Source organism: Triticum aestivum, chromosome 5A (assembly GCF_018294505.1).
Source record: "Triticum aestivum cultivar Chinese Spring chromosome 5A, IWGSC CS RefSeq v2.1, whole genome shotgun sequence".
In the NCBI taxonomy this organism is placed as follows: Eukaryota; Viridiplantae; Streptophyta; class Magnoliopsida; order Poales; family Poaceae; genus Triticum; species Triticum aestivum.
The window spans coordinates 154,491,448-154,503,696 of NC_057806.1; the positions used below are offsets into that span (position 1 = coordinate 154,491,448).

A 12,249-nucleotide genomic window follows, 5' to 3' on the forward strand; every position below is an offset into this window, starting at 1 on the left:
AAACAAAGCGTCGTAGCGGGATCTACATGTGAAGCGGAGTACATAGCTGCTTCGGAAGCAGCAAACGAAGGAGTCTGGATGAAGGAGTTCATATCCGATCTAGGTGTCATACCTAATGCATCGGGTCCAATGAAAATCTTTTGTGACAATACTGGTGCAATTGCCTTGGCAAAGGAATCCAGATTTCACAAAAGGACCAAACACATCAAGAGACGCTTCAACTCCATCCGGGATCTGGTCCAGGTGGGAGACATAGAGATTTGCAAGATACATACGGATCTGAATGTTGCAGACCCGTTGACTAAGCCTCTTCCACGAGCAAAACATGATCAACACCAAAGCTCCATGGGTGTTAGAATCATTACAGTGTAATCTAGATTATTGACTCTAGTGCAAGTGGGAGACTGAAGGAAATATGCCCTAGAGGCAATAATAAAGTTATTATTTATTTCCTTATAATCATGATAAATGTTTATTATTCATGCTAGAATTGTATTAACCGGAAACATAATACATGTGTGAATACATAGACAAACAAAGAGTCACTAGTATGCCTCTACTTGACTAGCTCGTTAATCAAAGATGGTTATGTTTCCTGACCATGAACAATGAGTTGTTATTTGAGTAACGAGATCACATCATTAGTTGAATGATCTGATTGACATGACCCATTCCATTAGCTTAGCACCTGATCGTTTAGTATGTTGCTATTGCTTTCTTCATGACTTATACATGTTCCTATGACTATGAGATTATGCAACTCCCGTTTGCCGGAGGAACACTTTGGGTGCTACCAAACGTCACAACGTAACTGGGTGATTATAAAGGAGCATTACAGGTGTCTCCAAAAGTAGATGTTGGGTTGGCGTATTTCGAGATTAGGATTTGTCACTCCGATTGTCGGAGAGGTATCTCTGGGCCCTCTCGGTAATGCACATCACATAAGCCTTGCAAGCACTGCAACTAATATGTTGGTTGTGAGATGATGTATTACGGAACGAGTAAAGAGACTTGCCAGTAACGAGATTGAACTAGGTATTGGATACCGACGATCGAATCTCGGGCAAGTAACATACCGATGACAAAGGGAACAACGTATGTTGTTATGCGGTCTGACTGATAAAGATCTTCGTAGAATATGTAGGAGCCAATATGGGCATCCAGGTCCCGCTATTGGTTATTGACCGGAGACGTGTCTCGGTCATGTCTACATTGTTCTCGAACCCGTAGGGTCCGCACGCTTAAGGTTACGATGACAGTTATATTATGAGTTTACATGTTTTGATGAACCGAAGGAGTTCGGAGTCCCGGATGAGATCGGGGACATGACGAGGAGTCTCGAAATGGTCGAGACGTAAAGATTCATATATTGGATGATATGGTTAGGCCAAGGGGTCAAGCCCATGAGGCTTTAGATCGGTGCAAAAAGGAGTTTTGCGGAGGCCAGGGGGCCAAACGCCGGAGACCCTGGCGTCTGGCCCTGGGCCAGACGCCGAGGCCCATGGCGTCTGGGCCAGACGCCAAGGATTGTGGCGTTTGGTCCTGGAGTCCGAGTGGGACTCTTGCCTTTCGGGCAAAACCGACTTTGAGGAGGCTTTTGCTCCAAGTTTCGACCCCGGGGCTCAACATATAAATAGAGGGGCAGGGCTAGCACCAAAGACACAACAAGTTGATCCACGTGATCTATTCCTTAGCCGTGTGCGGTGCCCCCTGCCACCATATACCTCGATAATACTGTAGCGGAGTTTAGGCGAAGCCCTGCTGCTGTAGTTCATCAAGATCGTCACCACGCCGTCGTGCTGACGAAACTCTTCCCCGACACTTTGCTGGATCGGAGTCCGGGGATCGTCATCGAGCTGAACGTGTGCTCGAACTCGGAGGTGCCGTAGTTTCGGTGCTTGATCGGTTGGATCGAGAAGACGTACGACTACTTTCTCTATGTCGTGTCATCGCTTCCGCAGTCGGTCTGCGTTGGGTACGTAGACAATACTCTCCCCTCGTTGCTATGCATCACATGATCCTGTGTGTGCGTAGGAAATTTTTTGAAATTACTACGAAACCCAACAGATAGCTCCAATGAAGAGATTGCTTGATTGAGAAGAGCTCATGCTCGAAGAAATTGATGGGTTTAACTATCTCATTCTAGACAACTTATGAATCATGAAACATGAAGGGAAATTGTGAAGAGTGACATAACGCCACCTCAAAAGATAAGATATGAAGAACTGCACTTTTGGAATGCACGATGAAGAATACTTGAACTCCTCAAAACAAACATGTGTTGAGGACCATGTTTAATTTAGAGCAAAGCTTGGTGGAACTTAACTTCGAGAGGGATCTTGAAGAGGAATTGAAGAATGACAAGAATCCTTGATGAACCACCATCTTGAGCCTTCATGAAGAACTCCGGTAATAAAAGGATGATAGAAAGAAAGAGAAGTTGAAAACACAAGGTGAATCCTTGCAATGATTTAGATGGAGCTTCGTGACGAGATAATGCAGTAAACTTGGAACTCTGGAAAAGAAAAGATGAAGCATCTCGAACCAAGAAATGTGACATGATGAACAACTCTTGAAAGAGAAAACTAGATCACTTGGATGAAACAATAATACGAATTACGTTATGCGTATGCTTAATCAATTTAAATTGATGACAAGCAGCGGATTTGGCATACTACTTATTGTCATAGAAAGGATTAAGATAGATATGGCGCAAACTTGGGAAGGTCTTGATGGAACCACCGGTGGGGTTTGGAAACAACGAATGAATTGATATGATAACGGAGGAAGAGAAATCTTGAATGAACCACCGTAAGAATTGAAAACGAATGAAGAAAAGATAGCCAAACACCGGTAAGAATTAGAAAATGAATGAAGATACTTGAGAGAATTTAGATGCAAGTGAACGAAGAGATCCCGAGCTGATTAGAGAATACTTGAATGAAGCACCGATATGATTGGGAAAAGAGAGATGAATGCTGAGAATGAATAATTCTGAGATGATGGGCTCTGAAGAATCAAACTAAAAGACTCCTGAATTGCTCCAGATGGGTGAAAAGAATTCTTGCAATCGAAAACAATTATGAGAGGATAGCATGAAGCTAGACCCATGAATCTTCAATAGAACAAACAACATTGAGAGAAAAATCTTCTTCAGTCTTCAAATCCAAGAATGACGACGAAAAACACCACCATGAAAATTAGACATTCTCACCGGAGAGGAAAATAAATGAAGAATGATGAACTTGAAGCTCTGTTAGTATCTTCCTGAGAATCACCACATAAGAACATTGACGGAAAAAGAATGAAGAGACTTCCCATCAATAAAATGGATAAACGATAAAGAAATCTGAGTCCTTGAAGAAAAGGGTGGGAGGGTGGGAAAACAAAGGCACTTGGGGATGGATAAACGAACAACGTTGAGAAGAACTGATAATTGATCTTATGGATGGGGAGAATGATGGGATCAACTTGAAGAGAAGCATGCCGGTTGGAAAGAATTGACATGACAATCTCGATGATCAAGAAGGATTAGTATTCACATAGATATATGAGAACACCGCTTAGGGAAGGTATGGAATCAACACTTGTCATTGAAGCAATTCGAATACCACAAACCAAAACAAAACAAAGGATTGGAACAAACATATGATAGACCCCATATCGTATCATGTGTCTGTTGGAAAGATATCCTACGAGATACTTGAATTTCCACTTGTAAACTCCCGAAACTTTCTGGTTATGCAATCAGGTGTTGGGGATACAGGGGAAGCATAATATCTCACCCAAACTAACAATACCTACATCCAGTTGTATCCATCCTTCAACACATAACCAAGAAACCTTCGGAAATCGTGTACCTCAACCTTCGAAAAGCATCCGTTATACGAGTTATGGAAATACTCCCGAACTCCCGCCCAAGTACTGGGTGGCATCGAGGTTATCTCACCAATAACTGCATAAAAGAGATTTTCGATGTCGGCGAACTCAGGTATTCCAGAACTGCAACGATAAAATTGTGATGACAAAACCTCGGATCTGAACTCCCCGGGACACTGCCACAACCCCTAAATGTCAGGAGGCACCAAGAACAATGTTCTCGTCACAAGAATATCGGAACGATTTTAAGATACCCGCGTGATCCTAAAAAAATCATGAAATTTGAGGAGAGAAAAGTTAAAACTTTTACGTAAGGAGGGCTTACCAGAGCAACGAAGGGACTGAGGAGTAAAAAGAATCCTACTCTCCGATATATATAATCCTAAGACTCAAAACATTTTGTTCTAGACTCAACAACATCAGCGATTCGATCAAGCAGGGGCTCCTAAGTCGGGGACGGCTCTGATACCAACTTGTAACACCCACAATATGGCTATATCTCCCACATGTCGGGGCACGACTTAGAGGCATAGCCACATGGTAGGCTTGTCGCAAGAGGGGTAATCTTCACACATCCCATGTACTGAATAAGAAAGGGATAAAGAGTTGGCTTACAATTGCCACTTCACACAATAAATGAATATTTCATACATCATCCAAAGTAGAATCAAAGGTCCGACTACGGAACCAAAATAAAGGAAGACAACCCCAAATGATAGATCCCCGATCGTCCCAACTGGGCTCCACTACCAATCAACCGAAAAAGACACATAACAAAGATCAAGATCTTCATCGAGCTCCCTTTGAGATCGGTTGCGTCACCTGCACTGGTATCATCGGCACCTGCAACTGTTTGGAACTATCCATGAGCCACGAGGACTTAGCAATCTCACACCCGTGACATCAATACTATTTAAGCCTATGGGTAGGGGAAGGTAATAAGGCGGAGCTGCAGCAAGCACTAATCATATATGGTGGCTAACATACGCAAACAAGAGCGAGAAGAGAAGCAACACAACGATCGAGAAGCTAGAAGTGATCAAGAAGTGATCCTGAATCTACTTACGTTCAAGCATAACACAAGACCGTGTTCACTTCCCGGACTTCGCCGAAAAGAGACCATCACGGCTACACACACGGTTGATGCATTTTAATTAAGTCAAGTGTGAAGTTCTCTATAACTGGACATTAACAAATTTCCATCTGCCACATAACCGCGGGCAAGGCTCTCGAAAGTTTATACCTTGTAGGGGTGTCCCAACTTAGCCCATCACAAGCTCTCACAGTCAACGAGGGATACTCCTTCTCTCGGGAAGACCCGATCAATCTCGGAATCCCGGTTACAAGACATTTCAGCAATGGTAAAACAAGACCAACAAAACCACCCGATGTGCCGACAATCCCGATAGGAGTCGCACATATCTCATTCTCAGGGCAACACCGGATGAGACAGGCTACGAGTAAAACCAGCCCTCGAGTTTCCCCGAGGTGGCCCCGCAGGCGACTCGGTTCGGACCAACACTTAGAGAAGCACTGGCCCGGGGGTAAAATAAAGATGACCCTCGGGTTGGCCGACCCAAGGGAAGGGTAAAAGGTTATTAGGCAAATGTAAAACCAAGGTTGGGCCTTGCTGGAGGTGTTTGATTCAAAGCAAACTGTCAAGGGTTTCCCATAACACCCAACCGCGTAAGGAACGCAAAATCAAGGAACATAACACCGGTATGACGGAAACTAGGGCAGCAAGAGTGAAACAAAACACCAGGCATAAGGTTGTGCCTTCCACTCTTTACCAAGTATATAGATGCATTAATTAAATAAGAGATATTGTGATATCCCAACATAACCATGTTCCAACATGGAACAAACTTCAGCTTCTCCTTCAACTAGCAACGCTATAAGGGGGGCTGAGCAAAAGCAGTGACTTAGCCAAGCAACGGTTTGCTAGGAAGGTGGGTTAGAGGCTTGACATGGCAATATGGAAGGCATGATATAACAAATGGTAGGTAGCGCAACATAGCGATAGAACGAACAACTAGCAAGCAAAGATAGAAGTGATATCGAGGGTATGGTCATCTTGCCTGAGATCCCGCAAGGAAGAAGAACAAGTACATGAAGAAGACAAATAGACATAGTCGAACGAATCCTCACAACTCCGGAACAAAACCGAAGCTAACGCGAGAACTAAACCGGAAAGAAGCAAGCAACATAGTAAACAACCATCACATAAACATGGCATGGTGCACAACCAAGTATGATGCATGTCCGGTTTAAAGAGGCATGGCATGGCAAAGTGCAACAAACAATACTATAAATTAAGTGGAGCTCAATATGCAATGAGTTGCGTATTGATGAAACACCATATCAATTATTTAGTTCTCTCTCGTTTATGTACCCAACAATATTAAATGTTGTTAAACATGGCAAGAGGTGAAGCACAATTAAACTAACTATTTAGGCAAGTTTAAATGTGGCCGGAAACAACAAATAACAATTCCAGAAAATCCTCATATGCAGTTTATGGATTTGGTACTGTTCTGCCCTATACACAATTTTAGAGTTATTAAACACGCTAAGTGAAGCCACCATGTTAAGAGCCTGTTTGGGATTGCTCTGCTCCTTAAAATTCAGCTCTACTCCAGAAAACACAAGCCAAACGGGGTAGCTCCATGATATGCCACTCCATAAAAAAACTAGAATTTAGGGCACAACTCCCAGTTTTTTATGAAGCTTTTCAGGGGGTGCTCCAAAAAACTCTAGAAGCTGGAGTTGGGTGAAAATTACCCACCACTGCCACCAGTAAGTGGATACCCCTTCGTTTCTCCCCCCTCGACCAATCGAATAGATCCTTTTCACCAAATTTCTCATTCTTGAAGCTGGAGCTAGATGAAAGCCAAACATTCTCTTTGGTAGTGCTACAACTTCTGGATGAAACTGCTCCAAAGTGAATTTAGTGGAGCGAAATTGATTTTGGTGAAGCGGAGTAGTCCCAAACAAGCCCTAAACTAGGTATTTTTCTACCCCATCTATCTATATCTATATCTATCTATATCTATATCTATATCTATATCTATCTATCTATATCTATATCTATATCTATCTATATCTATATCTACATCTATATCTATCTATATCTATATCTATATCTATCTATCTATCTATCTATATCTATATCTATATCTATATCTATCTATCTATCTATATCTATATCTATATCTATCTATACTTCTACTAATTACAGACTCCCTAAAAATTCCCACGTTAATTAGTAAATACTAACCGTTAATCATGTGAGGCCGAAAAAATAATGGTTTAGATTAATCCATAGAATTCTTTTGGAGTTTCCATCTTAAAAGAAAAAAAAACAGGTTCCTTCTCAAAATAACAGGTTTCCATCTCAAAAGAAAGAACACAGAATATTTTTGATCTGATATTAGATTAAAAGAAATGTCATGGTCGCAAACTCTAACCAACTTTCTCACATGTGTAGTTGTCAAAAAAAAAACTTTCTCACATGTGTGTTCTAAAAGAACAATGCTCTCAACATAATTTAATTTCCATCTCTGTTCCGGCTCTCCTGGCCTTCCTCGACCTATACGCCATCGCCGCCGCCGCCGCCCATCGACGTCGCCGTCGCCGCCATCACACGATGTCGCCGCCGCTGCCGCGGACTCCTTCCCGACGCTCAGGGCGCTGCGGTAGAACTGCGCTTGGCTGCAGTGCGTGTTCCCGGCGCCATTGCCGACCGTCGGTGCGCCACCGTGCTGGCACCTCGACGGGCTGCTCGAGGTAATGGCCGTGAGGTGTACAAGTTGACCTGACGCTGCAATCGCTCTAATAAAAAGGGCCACGATTCAATCGATCCCCATGTCATCCTAAACTTCAGATTTCCATCCAACTCAACAATCGATCTGGAAAAAGGTCATAGACTCACAATCCCTTTCTTCTTCTTTCTTGAATCATCTCAGATTTCAGGTTCTGACTATGAGGCTTCCCAACATAATTTTACTAGGCCAATTATTGAATCAATCTTACACCGGTTGATGCAGCGGAGGAGGAGGCGGCTGCAGTAGGCAGTAAGGCTGCCGAGTGAAGGGACTACAGGGGATTGCTGGCGCCACGATCCCTGCTCTGTTCTTAAATCCTTTAAATCCATCACAGAAGATACATGCATACAATTGGCTTGATCCCTAATGTTTGGACAAGAAAAAAAGTTGGTTGTGTACATGCGTATCCATAAGTGGTCCTTTTGACTTGATTGTGTGATGTAGGAAGAGAAAGCATGCAAGTTGCCATGGTCTGCATAACGACATTGCTTCCAGTGACACCAAAGATATATATGGTAGGCCTGCCTACGGACAGAAGATCCCTTTGATGTTTCTAGGAGGTTTAAATTGTAGATGCTTTCAGATGACCCTATGTTAGCCAACCAAATTAGTTTTCTTACATGGCAACCAAATTAGCTGATGTCTTTTCGTTTGTACCAGAATTGAATGATGTGTGTGTTTTTTCTCGAGTACAGGCTACACATCGGATTAACTGGATGGTACATCCGATCATCCATCCATTACACGGAAGTACGATGCTTAGAATTTGAATATTTTTCCATGTCTTTAACTGCTAAATTGTGCAGTTTCGTTTTTGTTAGATCAGGTAGTCAGATTTTAAAACTATTGGCCATACAATTATTAGCTTCAAGTACTACTTGAGCTGCACAGGTGAGCATAATACTATGTTCGTCAGTGCAAACTGTTTTGTGTAATATTTTTGCAAATATGGTCAATGTATAGTGTTTTTTGTAATATTTTTGCAACTATGGTCAACGTATACTGTTTTCTGTAATATTTTTGCAGCTTCAGAGAAACTATGTGTAGGTCTCTTCACCATTCTTAGTATTTTAAGTTTAGTGCAACAGCTAGCTCTTTATTATGCTTAGCAGCAACTGTTATGACAGGACTAACTTCTCTTTTTCGTTCATGAATTCACATGCTAGGATTCTATGTTAAATAGGCTGATTCTTCCAAGGGGTCGTTAGAATGGGAAATCGGAAGATGATGTTGTATGAACTCTTTGAATATCCCTAACCACATCTACTAAACATTTAAAATTCTATGTCCTGCCCATCGAATTAGTGTTGCGTAGTTTTGCTTATGCTACCACAATTGCTCTGTAGGTTAACGGAAATCCCAACCACTTGAATACATGAATGCATAATGTGATTTTCCAGAAAATTTAGGACCCTTTTATATATGCAACCACACTATTAAGTCCAGAGCTCATGAACTACAAGACAAGTGCAACGATAACCTATATTCATATTAACCAGAATATCATGCAAATGAATTATTATGTTTATTGGATATGACGGTCCGGTGCAGGTTTAGGCAATCATTCCACCTTCTATTGTTAAGCAAAGGTATAAACCCTAGATTGCAAACATTTTCCTATACATATGGCATTAAGTTATGCCAATTTCCTTACATCCACCGGCCACAAGCTACCCATGCAATAGGTAATTATGACATGTCAATGATGCAATGGTGTTTGAAATATTCGGACCCTTAGTGAAACTTAAGATTCAAAAGCTAGCTCGCTTATCGATTATATATATATATATATATATATATATATATATATATATATATATATATATATATATATATATATATTACAACATTAATTTGACACCTCCAACAAACAGAACGTAATAAAAAAATATGAGCCGCTCAAATTATGGTGTGGATTAACATCTGTAATCATCGACTATTAGAATCATTACATCTTTGGTACTGTAGTTGAATTACCCACCTATGCCATCAAATTATGTGCACACATCCTTTAAGAGAAATCCACCAATGTGTTTACCACCCAGAATTGAAGAGTCGCAATATAGAATCAAACTTTTCGATCCCTCATCCATGTCCCTCTCCTGCAATGGTGTCATGCCTAAGTTCTACCACCATTCGCACCCCACTATGATATGTCTTCAGGTTGATCTATCTGCTAATGGTCGCCGGCTGGCCGGTGAGAGTTGCCGCCATTTGTAAATTTGACGATGCCTTGACGCATAAGACGTTCTTATTGCTGCACTTACTAAGCGCAGCAGCGTGGTTAATTAAGTTTATGAGAGAAGTGTCAGTTCATGCCGACGATGGTCGATGGAGCTTTAATGTGGTTGTCGAGGCATAAAAAGCATGGTGATCAAAAAGATTTCTAAGGGTAAGGTGCAGGCAGCGCTAGCTGATACTAGCATGCCGTTTTTTATTATCTCTTAATTTATTTATTTTCCAGCAGATATCCCGGATTGGATCAAAAATTATTTTTCCCAGTATGTAACCCAATATGTTTGTGCACAAACACATGTAATGCTGAGGTACAGTTTATGCTACAGCAGGTCCGGATCATTTGTCGCTCCGAGAGGAGTTCTTTCTGCGGTGAAGACACACTTACACGCAGCCTTTAACAATTTCTTTCCAGTGAGACACAAGTATAAGGATTTAAGCACCCTTGATTGATTCATGGAGAGCATACGAAATGATTCTGGCTGATCTAATCTAGCTACTGGATGGACCGGATGAATAACGGAACACACGCCGGTGATTGCCCAAGTTCAGTCCTAACAAGGCCATTAATCACATGGATATGTTAATTCCAGCAATTTATCTGTTGTGCTTCCTGATGTTATCTTATTAACTGGACTTAGAAATGGAGAAATGCCATGATGTAATGTGACTTGGTGGTGCAAGGTTATATTGCTGGACCAAGATCTGCATCTATATTTCCTAAAGTCTTTCACTAACATTCTTTTATTTCCTGTCCAGTTTTACTTCTATGTGATGCCCGATTTCTTCCTTTCTAAAGTTGTTTGGTAATGAACGAGCCTAACCTGAAATTAAGTAGGCTTAAGGTGACTTGAGTGATTTTCTGGTCAACGGTTGGTATTATATTATTTGCAAGTTTTGCAACTCCACTATGCCATTGGATTTACTTGCTCATATATTGGCAAACCTTATATCTACTTGCCATTCACCTACATGGCTGCATGCACGTCCTCAGCGAATACACAACGCTACTTTACAGGATGGAATCCTAAAAGAGAAAAAAAGTAAAATGAAGTTGAGAAAATATTATCATCTATTTCAGTGATGACTTTACATGGTAATACTTTAGTATGTCTGTGTTATTAGGATCAAGAATACCCAAATCCATCGGTGTTGAAACATTTGTGGGAGGTCAGTGCATTGCGATTAGTAACAAATTAATTCTAGCATGCCTAGCATGAGAAAGAAAATGAGGGTGTTTCTAAATTACAAGGAAGCAAATATCACTGGCTTATTTCTTCTTTTCTTCTCAGATTTTGCTGCATCCAGCATGTCATCCACAGAATATGGTCGATCCCTCAATTAATTAATCAGCATTTTTTGTGAGTGCAAATTATAGTTTTGTTGCCGTACTATAATAGGTACATTGTTCTCCTTGGCACAATCTTACTGTTCTTCACTATTATTTAATTCTCTGTTGTCTTCATGTTGTCAACTCAAGTTACATTTTACATAGGCACTTTAATGAGCATAGTTGATGAGATTGTGCAACATATAGCAGCTAGCCCGTGCATGTGCACGGGTCGACGACTAGTTAACATATAAACTTTATTAAATTTGAAGCTACGGTTAATTAGTTATGAAATAAAACATTTTAACATGGCATAAGAGCAAAATTTAATCAAAAAACATTTTTAACATGGATGAAAATTGCATATTATGAAACTAGACAACATTCTAAGCATTTTTCATATAAGGTTTGTTTAATTCCGATGCATCGTTGTGGAGTTTTTATATGCATGAAGACTAGAGACTTTTCTGTAAAAAGTGCAGTCTCACGATTAATGGACAAAATCGTCCAGACCAGGAAAAAACCTATTGGGCCGAAACTGCCTGGCCCAAACAGTACAGAAAAAGGAGGCACTGGGGGTGGCCTCACCCATGGGCTTCGGCCCGTTTGAGGAGGAGGAGGTAGGCCGGCTCGCTCGGGCGGAGTTGGGCCAAGGCGCTAGAGAGGCGGGGCAGGACGAGGCCGAGGAGAGGCGGGCCGTGGCACTAGTCCATACTGGCACCAGATCGAGTCAATGAGGGGCGACGCTCGTCCTATCACACGAAGCAGAGGAGCGAGTGGGCGTCGTGGCTACGGGCAAGGAACGACGGTGCTCGATGCAGGACAATGGAGGCGCTACAGCGACGGGACGTGCATCGGCGGCTGTATGGACTTGGCGCACGGAGGATGACCGGGAACGGCGGGATCTGGTCGGGTCCTGGGTGTGGACGAGGGCTAGAGGCGGGGCATGGCGCATGATCCGTTGAGGTGGCTGGATCCGGA

General features: G+C 41.9%; 1 long non-coding RNA gene across 1 annotated transcript; it reads left to right on the forward strand.

The window, feature by feature from the left end:
- The first annotated feature begins 7,408 nt into the window (after positions 1-7,408).
- LOC123106733 (uncharacterized) lies at positions 7,409-8,680 on the forward strand. Its single transcript, XR_006451452.1, has 2 exons — positions 7,409-8,218; positions 8,399-8,680. It is a non-coding gene; the product is annotated as an uncharacterized lncRNA (long non-coding RNA).
- The last annotated feature ends 3,569 nt before the right edge of the window (positions 8,681-12,249 follow it).